The sequence below is a fragment of the Patagioenas fasciata genome, chromosome 7, assembly GCF_037038585.1.
Source record: "Patagioenas fasciata isolate bPatFas1 chromosome 7, bPatFas1.hap1, whole genome shotgun sequence".
In the NCBI taxonomy this organism is placed as follows: Eukaryota; Metazoa; Chordata; class Aves; order Columbiformes; family Columbidae; genus Patagioenas; species Patagioenas fasciata.
The window spans coordinates 13,267,228-13,282,531 of record NC_092526.1 but is presented as its reverse complement, the minus strand read 5'-3'; the positions used below and the strand labels follow the sequence as shown (position 1 = coordinate 13,282,531).

Sequence of the window (15,304 nt, the reverse complement as noted above, 5' to 3'; positions counted from 1 at the left end):
GTATGTTTTCCCTTAGAAACAAGATGCAAACAGAGAGTTGTGTTCCTTGTGTAGTTTGTAACAACGACGACGCTCAGCGCGCTGTGCAAAATGCCCGGGGCTGTACAGAGGTGCTTTGTGTAGACCCACGACCTGCTGGCTCTCCGCTTTTTCCCTGAAAATATTTTGTGTGTGTGATGGTGCATGGGAAAAACAGAGAAGCTAGAGGAAGGGCAGGAGCCAGAGATATTTGAGCAGGCACCCAGCTCAACTCTACCAGCTCAGCCCCAACCTCTGCCTTCTCTCGCCTTCGCCTGTTCTGTCTACCTGGCGGCGGCAGGGCTGGGAATGCAGGCGGGCGCCAGTGGGAACCTGCAGCCCCTCTTTGAGTTTGACCCACCCGGTCTCTGAACGTGGGTCTCCATGGGTGAATGATCAGTGCCTTAAACAATTGCTCTGTGCTCTCCCAGCATCTAATTAGCAGGACAAAGCCGTCTGTAATAATGGATATTGCAGAATAGCTTATTCTCCTGAAGGATTTGATCCAAACCCCAATGAAGTCGGTGGAAAGACTCCCATTGATTTCAATAGACTTTATATCAGATTGCCAGCCTGCTGTTGGTTGCTTTGCCGTTAACTGTGATACACTTTTTAAAACTTTTTCATTTAAGGGAAGATCTCAATATCATAAATTATTTGTTCAGAGCAAGGAAGTGCTATCCTTTTTGGAATAACTGTCCCTCTATCTTCTATTGTAATGTTGATTGCTAGGACAATAGCATCACTTTTGAACATCACCTAGTTTAACTTTAGCAATGACAATTGGTAATTGCTTGCATTTTTTTTTTTATTTTCCAGTGAGTAAAGCTGTGCAGGAACTGGCCCCTAACATCATATCATATCAGGACTCTGGCAAAGTATTTTATTTGCTTCCTCAGCTGAAAGCATAGAGGAAGGTTGACATATACACTACAACACTGTTGTCCTGTGCTTTCACTCCTTGTGGCTACAGTCTCATTAACATTGCGGCATGTAAAAGATTCCTAGGACTTTTTTTTTTTTTTTGTAAATTAAAAGTTTCCTTATCTGATATTTTCATGAATCTCAGGAAAACTTTTTGATATAAATTGATGGAGGAACAGTGCAAATTTTTATTATTTATATTACATATTTATTTAAAAAAACATGTAATACTTTGAAATTCTTATGATCCCATGGAATTGCCTATCCCTGCATGCTACTCTGCGAAAAAAAAATGCTTGTATCCAGCTAACACAACCACATCCCTTTTAATGGACTATTTTCTTCAGGAAACTAAAATTTTAAAAGGTAGTGACGTTCCTTTGCTGCTTCCTGGTTTGACCCTGGTCAGCAGGAGCATGTGGTGTGACCATGCCTTAGTGAGGGATTTGGCTGAAGGTTCAAAACCCAGGGGGTGAGTCTCAGAAGTGCTGGGGGCGGTGCAGCATTGACCCACAAGGGAAAGGTGTTGGGGAGGGATGGTACACATCTGGGAGGGAGAATGTTTTGGGGTGTCTGAGGGTGGTGGAGACATGTCCAAGAACAGTGGTGATGTGTCTGAGAGGTGGAGAAGGGATTCAATGGTGGAACTGGCAAGTGCTGACACCCTCAGATCTGGGGATCCCCTATGGAAGGAGATGGAGACAGGCCCGAAGGTGGAAAAATGGGACCCATTGTCATTGTGTTTAAGGAGGTAGAGAGGCCAGAAATTGAGCAAAAAGAGAATATTGAGGCAAGGACATTCAAACATTCCCCAGAGGAGGGTGCCTGGGAGAGGACATCAGGTGAATGGCTTTCTCCCCTCCAGGCACCACCAGTGAGGGTCAGGCAGCTACTGAACATGATCCCATCCCAAAACCAGAGTACCACACTCTGCTCGGCACTGGTGCAGCTTCACCTGGAGCACTGTGTGCACTTTTGGGCACCACAGTCTAAAAAGGATATAAAGCTACTGGAGAGTGTCCAGAAGACAGCTACAAAGTTGGTGAAGGTTTTGGAGGGGAAGCCATATGAGAAGCAGCTAGTCACTTGATTTGTTCAGCATGGAGGAGATTGAGGGGAGACCTTGTCACTGCCTACAGCTTCTTCACAAAGGGAGGAGGAGGGGCAGGTGCTGATCTCTTCTCTTTAGTGACCAATGACAGAACCCAAGGGAATGGCAGGAAGATGTGCAAGGGGAGGTTTAGGTTGGACATTAGGAAAAGGTTCTTCACCCAGAGGGTGGTGGAGCACTGGAACAGGCTCGCCAGGGAGGCGTCATGGCCCCAAAGTTTGGAGAAGAGGAGACTGAGGGGTGACCTTATTAATGTTTATAAATATATAAAGGGTGAGTGCCATGAGGATGGAGTCAGGCTCTTCTCAGTGGCAAACAATGATAGGACAAGGGGCAATGGGATCAAGCTGGAACACAAGAGGTTCCACTTAAATTTGAGAAAGAACTTCTTCTCAGTGAGAGTAACAGAGCACTGGAACAGGCTACCCAGGGAGGTTGTGGAGTCTCCTTCCCTGGAGACATTCAAAGCCCGCCTGGACACCTTCCTGTGCGACCTCACCTAGGCGTTCCTGCTCCAGCAGGGGGATTGGACTAGATGATCTTCTGAGGTCCCTTCCAATCCCAAACATACTGTGATACTGTGATACTGTGAAACCTGACAGTGTTCAAGAAGAGACTGGACAACACCCTCAAACACATGATGTGAACTGTGGGGTTGTCATATGCAGGGACAGGAGTTGGACTCAATGATCGTTGTGGGTCCATTCCAACTCAGGACATTCTATGATATCAAAACCAGAGGAAGAAAGTCAGTACCAGGAAGGAAGGTTTCACTGCCTCTTTGTTACCTGCTGGGCTGATTGGGGGTACCAGCACATGGAGAAATCCTCTTTGATCCCTGCACAGGAACTCATCCCAGCTCAACAGGCAATATTGGGCTGTGTGTGAACCTTAAAATATAACAACTCTTGCAGCTGAGTGGTCCCAGGGTGGTGCTTTCTGTCTGATGGACAGGCAAGCCTGAGGGACAAGCCGCACCAAGCACCACACTCAGCCCAACATGCCAAGTCCAACAAAAACAGCGTGCTTTGCTGCCAAGAAAGCGACAGCTAAATTTGTCTTCGAACTACAATGATTTGGAGCAGGATCCCTGTGAGGGGAAGCTGGTTCGTCACGGTTCAGAAGATCATTCAAAATGCATGAAATTTGCGTGGAATTTCCTTAATCTGCCTTTACAGGAAAATTCCTTTCCTATTTCCTGAGGGCAGGCCCATATTGTTGAAGACAGCAGTCTTTAACGGGGGGATATCATTTATTATAAAGGATCATGGGTCAAAGTATCTTAACCCAGATCAAGGGCAAGGTCTGTGGGGACTGCCTGGAGCCTTTCGTGGTAACTCACAATAAAGAGCCAATTATAGAGCTAGCAACTGACACCAAACCCATGCCGTGGCTGCACATGGCGAATGCACCTACTTGGGTCATGCATCTTGTAAAGAAACTGGTGTAGATTCAAATTCTTGAGCTGGGTGACCATGGCTAGCAGGCTAATTATGCCTTTCCAAAGTGAAATCCATGTTGCTTAACACTCACTATATTTTTCTCAGTAGTTTAACCTTGATATCTTCCCTGGGATTAGAGAGTGATGAAAGGTTGAATTATTTGTCTCTGAACTCCCACTGCGAGCGGTCTGACTGCATCTGTTCAAGTTCCTGGTTTCTCAATATTGGTGTTGCGTGCAATGCTCCAAGGATGTTAGGCACTGAGATTGTATCACTCTAAACTACTGTTATTCACTTGGAACGCAGTTTGCTGGTTTGAAAGAGACAGCAGTTCCAGGAGATGAATAGACAGGTAGGGAATCCAATTTAATTAAAAGAAAATCTGAAAATTAAGGGGCTTACATACACATGCGTTGATTTCTGTTCAAGATTTTTTGAAGCCATGTGTGAGCACTGGTATAGTTGCTAAAAGGTTTTTTGTAAAACTAAGGGCAATCTTTTTTTTTCCACTTTGCTGCTGGGGAAACTAAGGGGCATCTTGGAAGGGAAACCTCTCAGAGGTTATTGAATACAAAGGCATGTCCCTGACTCGGGACCTGAGGTGAGAAATTGCCTGGAGGGATTACTCTGGACTATGTGGTGTGCGCCCTCTGGTCTTGGAGCGTTCTCTGGGAGATGGAACAGCTAGAGATGGGACATCACGAGCATTGTCTGACCTTGGAGTTTCTTGGGTATTGCTGAGTATTGATACTGCTGGTCAGAAGGTGGGGAGAAGGTGCCAAAACATACCATTGACTTCTGAGTAATACAATCTTCTTATTGCGCTGTTTTGGAACTCGAAACAAAACTGCAGACCTGTGTTTCATTCCCCTTTTTTGTGTACGCTTTCAACACATCCAGCTGACTGCCCAAGCTGGGTGCTTGCAAATGCAGCCCTGATGCACGGGCAGCCCTGCAGCAGTATGGAGGCTGAGGAAGGTTTGCAATGCGTGGGATGTCCGTAGCTGCTCTAAGTGCTAGGCTGTGCTAGGAGGTACTGTAAACTCTCCCTGTGCCATTAAGGCTTATCGTTGCTACAGACAGTGATTGGAAAAGGCTTTTTGCAAGGCTGAACTATAAGCAATAAAACTTGCATTCTGATACAGGCATAGTGCACTTAGCTAATAAAAATAGCCTTGGTGTCAAAAGGTTTCAGTAAATGTGGCTAAAGATATTAGCAGTTGCTGTGTTCGCCTTTCACTTCTCTATAGACACAGGAGGAGGCGAGGTGATAAAAATGGGTTTTTTGTTTCCACTGGGAGCCAAAGTTGCAGAATTTTTACTTAGGATGCTGAGGGAGCAGTCCTGACGTTTCCCAGTGCAGATCATCCCCCTGCTCTTCTCCCTCCTTGGCAGCCCAAATATATTCCCAGCCATGACGGGTTCAGTCTCAGGTATTTCAATGTGAGCAGCGAGTTTCCCTTTCCTCCTGACCCTGGCTGGAGTGCAGGTGACATGCCTGACGTGGTGGATGGAGACCTGGCCCTGCCTTTCTCACTGCCTGTGTCTGACTGAGTTGAGACACTTGCATTGCATCACTTGAGAGTTCAGGCTATGAAAAGAGAGGGATAAACGTACTGTGATGGACATGAGGATGTGCATCATCAGTTTCCTGAATTGAGAGCTGTTTTCCAAAGACCAGATCTGCCATAGAGCTCCAGATGGAGGTCTGTTAATTCAGTGGAATTGCTTGCAAACTATGGTATTACCAGACATAAGTAAGTGTAGTAAAACTGGACTTAAAATTGATAAATTAAGGGCTTCTTGGGACCAGATGCTGACAAGAAAAAAAGAAACATGTAGTTGAAGATGAGTGCATATTTGACAACAAAGCATTATTTGACAACTGAGCAATTAATGTACTTTATTTGCCCAACTATTAACAGATTTCTTTCATATGATCCAATAGTCATTTGAGTCAGAGGAAACTGTATTAACCAGTCTGCCTGCATTTCCCAGTCATATGTCAACCCCATGCTGTTTGCCAGGAGAGGTGACGGGGTGCCTGTGAATTGGATTGTACTCCAGAGATCCCTTCTTGGCTGGGAGCTGTGTTCTCAACAGTTTACTGATAATAATTATCACTTATGTACTGGCAAAGCTGTGTTTGGCAACTCTTTTGGGCTATGGATGCGGCTTGCATTGATACCAGGTAAGACAAAGTCAAGAGAAGATAAAAACATGCTCTGAGAAATGGAAAAAACCTAGTAATCCAGAAAATTGCATCTATAAACTCATTTGCTGACCAACCAAATAACTGAAAGTCTCATAGGGAAGTGAATAATTAAACAAAGTCACAGTCATTTGTGGCCATTGTAGTTCAATTAATAATTTAGATATATGCAATAGCCTGTCTCCTCCTTTTTTCACATCGCAGCTTCCCCCGCTCTTTTTCTTCATGCTCTTCTTCTCTCTCATCTTTTAGTAAGTGAACATGGCAGGATCTGTGGTACCAGCTGATTCCTGGAGAAAAGTGGTAGGGTCCTGTGAACCCACCCATGTGGTTCGATACACCACCACCTCAATCGGTTGTGGCTTTGACAACCAACATGGTGCTGGCACAGGTTCATCTCGGCCTTTTCTTTCCTTCCTCTTCCTCAGCATCCCCACTGATGTTTCAAGGTGCTGGTGCCTCCCTGGTGCTCTTGGTCCCTGAGAAACAGTGTCACCCTTCTTGCAATGTGGATTCTTTGTCTCCCTGGTCCCTGACCCAGATCCTTTCTCCTCTTAAACACATGCAGGTGTGTTTGCCTATGAGAGAAGAGTTGTGAAATCAGGGTTGGTAATGGGAAAAAGTTCATTCACGTGTTCAAAGGCATCTGCTGCTGCAGCTTTGCTGCTCAGCTGAGGATGCTGATGGCATTCCCCAGCAGTGTGTGCCCCATCCTACGGACATGTCCAGTTTATAGTGATACCTGCCCTTATGGGGCTGGGTGGAGGAAATCATTCTGGGAACGGGGGCTGGGAAAGTAAGTGTTTGTGAGAGCACCGACCAGCAAGGTGACGCAGGTGATGTGACATGAGATGACGTGAGTACAGAGATTAAAGCACTGCGGCTTCCTCAGCTGTCAATACAGCCTCATCCGCACACATGACAAATTCACTGGTAATTTGCAGGAGGATGTGTGGAAAAGTTCCTCTAAAACAACTCTCAATGACAGTGTCACCAACTCAGAAGACAAGCGCTCATGTAGGCCATATTTGAGTTACCAAACCCAACAGCTGGAGGCAAATGTCAGCTTATCATAACTGCTCTGTAAACAGAAATCATCGCATAATCTTTTGCCTCACATATCACATCCAGGTGACAGCCCAGGAAGCCTGTTAGCAAATGCCAACACGCCTACTGCACCAGGACGAGCTACATGCCTGGGTTAAACACCACAAGGGGAGTGCAGGAGCCTCAGCAGGGTAACAGCAGTGAGTCACCTCAAGTCAGAGAAGTGCTAAGTGATTTTTCTCATGGGAAAAACTGAGATCTAACATCACTGTGATTGAAAATATTTTTTCTTTTCTTTTTTTTTTTTTTGGAAGTTTCTTATTGAAAATATAATTCATGGTAAAAGCAGAGCACACAAAGAGGGTGCATATACCCATACCACTCTGCATGGGCATGTTTCAGTTCTAAGTTTGCAGTGGGAAGATAAATTATAGAGGTAACCAGAACCAAACGAATACCAGAGCCACAAGTAAAATTGCAAGAAATACAGTACATACTTCAAAGAAAAGTGCTTCGACTAATAGGCTGATAGCAGTACCCATTTCAAAGTTAGAAGTGTGTTGTCAGTAAAACACAGTGCTCATAGATGTTTTGATCTGCCAGGACTGCATTTCTGAAGAACTTAATATGCCCATCTCTGCTGCTGCCCTAGTTCAGGGCCCCAGTACACAAGCGGTTGTGTAGATCCTTCCCTGAAATGGCATCATAAGCCTCAAGCAGTGGGTCAAAGCATATCCAAGGGTCTTCCGTAAGCCTCTCCTGCCAGCACTTCTGGCTGCTTTTCCTGTCCTATGTTGCTCTGCAGGTGTTGCTACATTGCAGTTGTTAGACCAACACTGAACACTGATGGAGCCAGGCTCTTCTCAGTGACAACCAATGATAGGACAAGGGGCAATGGGTACAAACTGGAACACAAAAGGTTCCACTTAAATTTGAGAAGAAACTTCTTCTCAGTGAGGGTGGCAGACACTGGACCAGGCTGCCCAGGGAGGTTGTGGAGTCTCCTACTCTGCAGACATTCAAAACCCACCTGGACACCTTCCTGTGTAACCTCACCTGGGTGTTCCTGCTCCGGCAGGGGGATTGGACTGGATGAGCTTTCGAGGTCCCTTCCGATCCCTAACATTCTGTGATTCTGTGAACACAAGAGCAAAGTCCAATACAATGCTATATCTGTTGTACAGTGGCTTTCCAACTCAAAGCCAGTGCTAACATTGCTTTCAGTAGATGATGAATGAATAAATAATCCCCTTAATGATATCTGAAGCTTCTTTCCGTAGAAGGTTCCTCATCTTGCAAATCTCTCAAGTTAGCTTGAAGCTATCACACATCAGCCAGGTTCTGAATTGAGGTGAACTCATTTTTCTGCTCATAGAGGACTGATGCTAACAGAGGGACTTGCTGAAGAATTGCCCAACTTATGTGTTAAACATGGTCTTTTACAGGTGGGACATTTACTGCTAGTGGTAGATATTTTTCTTGTTTGTTTTTTAAAAGCATTGCATTAGCCACAAATTAAGAAAATGACCCCAATTTCTGTAAAATATGGGGTTGCAGAGACCTGTTTCAGAGTCCCTTATGCCTGGAGCACAAGTCTGATGAGGAGCAGTTGAGGGAACTGGGGCTGTTCAGCCTGGAGAAAAGGAGGCTGAGGGGAGATCTTATTGCTGTCTACAACTACCTGAAAGGAGGCTGTAGCATGGAGGGTGTTGGTCTCTTCTCCCAAGTAGCAAGTGATAGGGCAAGAGGAGATGGACTCATGTTGCAGCAGAGGAAGTTTGGATTGGATATTAAGAAAAAATTCTTCCCGGAAAGGGTTGTCAGGCATTGGAACAGGCTGCCCAGGGAAGTGGTGGAGTCACCATCCCTGTAGACATTTAAAAGGTGTTTAGACAAGGTTCTTAGGGACATGGTTTAGTGCTAGAGGTAGGTTAGGTTATGGTTGGACTTGATGATCCTGAGGGTCTCTCGCAATCAAAATTATTCTGATTCTATGATCAAAAATACTCCTGCTGTAGCAAAACTCTTTTGATTGTGTCACATTTTGAAGTCCTTTCTTTTTGTGCATCCTTTAAGATTAGATTTTTTTATGAGACCCTCTCCAAAATGGTTGAGGGTGGGGAGGGGAGGTGGATGTTGATCATTAGATTGTTTCAGTGCAGATGTCATTTGGTTTATTTTAGTTTACCTTAAGACTGCTTAACTTTAGTCCCCCAAAATTGTTATTTGTAACCCAAATGAAAGAGGTTTGCATAGGTTGTCTTAAATAATAAAATGCACGTAAATGAAACAGCACGGTTTTTGTGGTTTGATCTAGCCAAAGTGATCTGCTTTACTTCCTGAAGTTATGGGGCAGATTGATTGGCCAAATTAATATGGGGAGTGATACAGGATACAGGAACTCCTGTTGTTATTTCATTCTGCTTTTTCCCAACAGTAAAATGGATTTGTTCCGAAATCTGGAAAAGAAAGAAATAAACTTGGCAGATGTAGCCAGTTTATGATTTATTCTGAGTTTGTAGCCTGATCCAAACACCACTGAAGTCTATGGAAATCTTTTGGGGGATTTCAAAAGGAATCTCATCAGACTTTTGATTAATATGCTGGGGAGTTCAGGGGGCACATGTTTGGGGCCAAGGGAGTCTTGCAGATCTCTTTTTTTTTTTTTTTTTTCCAGGGTTTGCATTCTTTTGGTGTACATCCTTTCATGCAAGTCTCTCAGTATTCCCTGAACCATATGTATTTGGATTAAAAGGTAATATGAGTAGTGCTAGGCAAAGCTGGAGCCAAGCACCATTTTATTGCAGGGAGGCCTGTAAGTGATGTGAGGAGGGAGAGCGCATCTGACATCTGGGGCTGTGGGAACCTTACTGAGCAGCTGCAATAGAGACGGGGGTTTCTTGTCAGTCCTCTTTCCCTCATGTCCACACTGTTGTGCTCATCTGCCAACTCTGAGGAAATTCCAGGGTGGAAAGGAAGCGGGGAATGAAGGAGGAGAGGTTTGCATTGTGTGATCTCCTGGCACGAGCTCCATTGCAAGGGATGTTGTGCGGGTGTATTTTCTTGGGGTGCGAGCGGACCGGGGTGAGTTGCAAAGCCTTGTGCTCTGATGCACTTTGGACCTTGGTTTCATGAGGCAGCATTAAGTGTGTGACCTGCATCAAGCTGATTAACCTTGCTGAAGCATCTGGAAATAGAGATGAGTAATAATTGTAGAAGATTTTAGCATGTGGCATCTTTTAACTTTACAGTTATCCGCAGCGTTTTTTAGATGAAAATTTCCAGCTTCTTCTAGGATGGGAAAGGGCACTATGTGATTTACGGAAACAAAACAGGCTCTGCATCTTGATTTATTTCTAATCTTATTATTGTGTGACAGGATCAGTTATCTTTCAAGGGGTGGTATTAATTAATGGTTAGAAAATATTTGCAGTTCTTGGGGAAAAATTAATCACGGAACTGTGTTATTACTTGAGATACTTATTACAGGGCACTCGAGATGTGAAACCTCCTGCTTGTAACTGTCTGCAACCACATTTCAACGTACACTGTGAGCTTTCAAACTCCTTTTGGAAAAGCTTGGCTTTTAAAACCTTATTATTTCTCTTTATTTTTTCCCCCTTTAAAGTGGGAGGGAATCACAGATGATCTTTCACATGATTCTTCCAACACCCAGTCATTCATCAGCAGAGACTTAAAGATAATAAACTTTTTGTTTCAGGCAATTACTTAATCTCGACAAACTCCTGTGTTAAGCAGGGCTATTAACTGAGCAGGCCATAAATCAGCATGTTGCCAGGTGGGTGAGTATCCTGAACTGCAATCACTCTTCAGGACCTTCCAGAGACCCCTCACAGTCTTAAGCACTCTCATTACACAAGCAGCATGCTAACAACCAGCACTTTGCATGAGCTGCCCAGACAATCCACTGCAAACTGCACTGGGACCATTTTTAACACCAGTCGGAAAATTTTCATACCAAGGCAGGATGATACATGGGAGTTATTAGCCTGCAGCAAAACCACAGCTGGGTAAAACAGATAACTTCCTCACCCCTCTCCTCGTCAGACCTTCTGCTCAGTGAAGAGCAGCAGGCTGCCTTATGCTTGGTTAAAAGCCAGCTCCTGCAGTATTCTCTGTCTTTATGGACTAGGAGTGCTTTGGGGACTGATGTCCTGAAGCATGAAAGCTCCCAAAACTCTTCTTTGAAGGCTATTGAGGGGCTTATCACCTGAGTATAACTGCAAGAAAGAAGTGCGTAACCACGTAATTTTACCATGACTAGTAGAAAGCAGACATCTTTGCTTACGTTTCCAGAAAGAAGTTTGTTCAGAATGCACAGCAGACCCTGCACAGGGTTTTTCCAGACTCGATTTGTTCAATTTTACAAATAATATAAACAGACTTTTCATATGAGGAGGAAATTTTTCAAACCATTGCCTATAGGAACAGTTTGATTTCAGTTTGTTTTAGTGCCTGGAGAATCATATGCATAAAGAAAGTAAACTCACTCCTGTGGTTTGGATTGGAGACGTTAGAAATGCCAGCGCTTCATTTGAAGCACAGCCTTGTCCTGAAAGATTGAGAAAGTCTTTGTAGCGCAAGGAGGTCCGGGTGTCCCCGCGATGGCATCAGGCAGCCCTGAGATGGGGCGGGGGGAGTGAGGGGTGTCGTTCAGGTAGGTCTGTGCTCCGGGCGGGCTGGCGTGCCCTTTCGTGTTGGAGCTGGCACCTGAGCTTTCATGGGATTTAGGCATCTGATTGGGAGGTTTTTTTATGCAAGGCAGTTTTCCAGCTCCTGCAAGTTGTGCTGGCTCCTTGAGCAGACAGTTCATGGTGTGTTATGTGATGGATTTGGGGAAATGTATTTAGTTTGCAAAGGCCAGTCAGCCCAGCTTCTCCATACATGTTAGTCTGGCCAGCACTAAAAGCAGCCATGCTCCCCAAGACCAGCACCTGGGAAGATGGGCTGTGAGATGGAGCTCACCCAGCTAAGAACCACACCTTGGGAAGGGGAAAGTTATCTTTCAGGAGGATGGAAAAAAAAGCCTGGGCACCATTATGGAGAGTGGCACAACATCAGAATGAGTGGCCAAGGGAGATCAGGACTTCTGCTTCCAGTGGCAGACTGGGCCGGAAGCAGTTGCTGAACCGCAGCCTAAGGGCCTTCTTTGCTCATTTATGTACCAGCGTTCTCATGGTAAACTGGTTCAAGGAGTTAATCCAGTCAAAACCCCATGCAGTAAAATTTTAGCTGATTAGGTTTCAACTGGATGAACTCCCTGATCTGGCTCAGTGTGTGATTGCATGAGTGCCAGTGACACCTCCGCAGACGGGTGTGAATGTGTGGCTAGGGGCATGAGGCAGGGTCGATTTGAATGTTAAAAGACAGCCTCATCTGTAGACCTGCTTCTAGGGATGCAGCTTGGGTTTAAAGTTCCTCTATAAGCTTTTAAATGCACATCTGGAAGACTCTTGGTCAGAGCCCTGCTGGACTCACTGACCGAAGAGAAGTGTCATGCAGACAGCACTGCATGATAGCTGATGTGCTCTCTCTCATTATTCATTCACTAGTTTTGCCCTTTGGTGCTTAAGCAGTCTCTTTGTCTCCAGTCTGTGACTTTTGAACTTCCCTATCCCTCCACATCTCACCAGCAGAGATCCTGGGCTTGGCCATGTTGGATGCAACTGAGGGCATCAGTGTCCTCCAGTTCTCCTCCTGCTCATAAATGCCAATTAGTGCTTTGTCCCATAATGCCTCCATCTAACAGAAAATTACAATTTAGCATTCTGTTATAGAGGAGCTGAAGCAGTTACATTTTTGAGACCCAAGGAAAAGTTTGCTCAAATATAAAATCAAGCTCCAGGAGAAGCTGAGCCGTATCAAGTAGCATGTTCAGCTGCCTATGACCTCATGCTCTGGTCCTCTCCTCCCCAGAGTCACTGCCATAGGATGCAGGACCTCTGTCAGAACCTCATCTGCACGTGCAGCAAATACATTTCTCTCTCCATGGGGTACTCAGAAAAAGAAACATCTTGGGTACTGGGGACAACAGGAGAAAGGCAGGGGAAATCGGGGAATACTCTGGGTGCTCCACAGTCAGATGAGGTTCACACAATCCCTTCCACCTGCCATTTCAAGGGATGTGGCTCCCACTGTGAAATGAGCTTTAACATGAAATACACAGGGGAATGAAAGAGGCTGCTATTTGTTGGCCTGGTCCCAAAGCAGTCAATGGCAAATTCCCTTGGCCTGTTTTTTTTGGAAATTGCCGCATCAGCTGGCCGTGCAGGCGGTTGCTGAATCCAGGGTGCTACTGGCTTCCCAGTAAGCAGGATGATAACAATTTGGAGAAAACTTCTCCCTTTAAACCTGTAGGCATTTCCTCTTCCTTGAACATGTCTTTCTTGAGGGATTCATAGGTTTGCATAGATGTTTTTGACATACTGATTTTTCTCCTACTGGCCATCCAGGCAGGCACAAGCTGAACCACCATCTGGTCTGCCCCCACCTCCCTGCCTGCCTCTCGCATGCTGGGATTCCTTCCTCACTGGTTGGGATTTTTTGTTGTTGTTGTTCTTTTTCTTCTTTCCATTCTCTGGCAGCAGCTGTTGGGAGAACAAGCCCCAAGATCCATCTGGCCCTTCGAGCTTACCGGGCTGTGTCTTTTCTTAACAAAGCAGCAGTGGCCGCGCTTTCATACAAGAGTTACATTATATAACAGCAACTTGCTGGAAAAGCAAACTGCCTTTTATTCACTTGTGCTGCCTTTCTCCCTTTAGAATTACAGCCACGGCCGAACCACAATGTAGCCTCAGATCTTAGTCAGTCCAGAGAGCTGCTTTTCTCTTTTTCTTTTCTTTTTTTCTCCCTCCTCACCACCCCCCCCCCCCCCCCCCACCAGCCCCCTTCCCTCCTCTGCTTTCTGGAGGAGTTGGCACAAAACTGTGTTATTAGGACATAAGCCAGCTTGTTCTAGTGGAATTTCCTGTCTGATTTTAATTTCCCCCTCTTTTTATTCCCCTCCCCCCTCCTCAAATTGAGACAGAAAAGCTTTTTAATTGCACTGCCGTAGGTTGGCCTTTCGGGATATTATTATTCTTATTAAGTACTTCCTGTTGGGAGGCGGCACATGAGTAGAAGTAACAAGGATCTTGGTGCAATTGGGGCTTGTGGCCTCTTTGTTTGTTAATAACTGTCAGATTGGCAGCGTCCTCAAAATACATCTTGGCCTGACAGCCTGGTAATTAAGTGATTTTCAAGACTCCGAACATTTGCAGCTCAAGACCTGTGGAATTCATAAGCTGCACTAGGCCTTTGGGTTTTGTTTTCTGCCGTTTGGTAGTCACAGCTCCTCATTCATCTAATGAAAAACCAGCACTGGTGGGAAAGTCTTGCTCTGGAAATCCTCAACACAGAGGTGGGAACCACTGATCAGGTGGACTGGCACGTCCCAGGTGAGATTCGCATCCTGATGGAGATAGTTCCATCCCAGCCTCTGCGGTTTACCTTCCAGCAGGCTGGCCGTGCCCATGCAGGGGCTCGCAATGAGTGTGTGTCCCTGGGGTGCTTCTGGCCATTGGAGCAGAGGGTCCTTGACACCAGCCCTGTGTGATGCAGCTCAGAGGCCAAAACCTGGGGACTTCTCCAGCAATGGCATGTGAGTGGAGCAGGTTGCTGTGTGCCATTCTGCTGCTGATGTTTCAGATTTTGTTGCATCCCAAAGAAGAATTCAATGCTTACTTATCAGAAAAAGGCAATTTTGTTTTCTTTTTAATTTCCCAGGAAGCAAAAATTCTCAGCAATCTCTTTCAGAAGCTTCTCATGTTGGCAGATATTTTTGTAATAAAGCCAAGGCATTTCAAGTTCATCACTTCCATGTTCTTCTTGTAGTCTAAAGTATAATAGATCATAAACCATCTTGATCTCTTCTGTGCCACTTTTGACAGCAGCTGCAGGTTCCTGTAAAATGTTTTCTGACGGAAAACTGTTCTGCCTTAAACCTTCCCCCAGCTCAGACTATTTAGGACTGAAGATGACGGCTTGTGGCAGCAAGGCTGAACAAGAGACTTTACTAATTATTGCTCTTTGGAAAGCAATCAGAGCTTCAGTGTTTGGGCACCCTGCTGCAGGACTTCCTCATGCTTGTGGGGCTCCCTCTGGCTGCAGGCGAGCTCTGCTTTCATGTTATTTACCCTTCCCAGAGGTAAAAAAACATATCAGTAACCTGAAGACCCCAGGAATTCTTGTAGAATAATAAACAAAGCAATGCCTGTATTCAGAGATGCCCACCTGAATGTCTGAAAACACTTCTATAGACATGAATATATTAATCTTCCCAACACCATTTTGAAGTTTTTGAAAGTTTTGGGTACAACCTGTTTTATATGAGCAAGGCTAGAACTTTTCATGTGAGTTGTCCACAGGCTTCAGAAAATTTCAGGGTTTGATTTCTTATTGACAATTCTATAGTCTTATAGAAAATGTCAATGAACTCTTACATTTTTAATCTAAATTTTCTGTGTAGAGGGAAAGGGTGTGTTTACCTTC

General features: G+C 45.1%; 1 protein-coding gene across 8 annotated transcripts in view; it reads left to right on the top strand.

Annotated features, from left to right (window-relative positions):
* Positions 1-15,304, top strand: part of GLI2 (GLI family zinc finger 2) — a 194,597-nt gene that overhangs the window by 101,912 nt on the left and 77,381 nt on the right. The gene's annotated exons all lie outside the window — the stretch shown is intronic.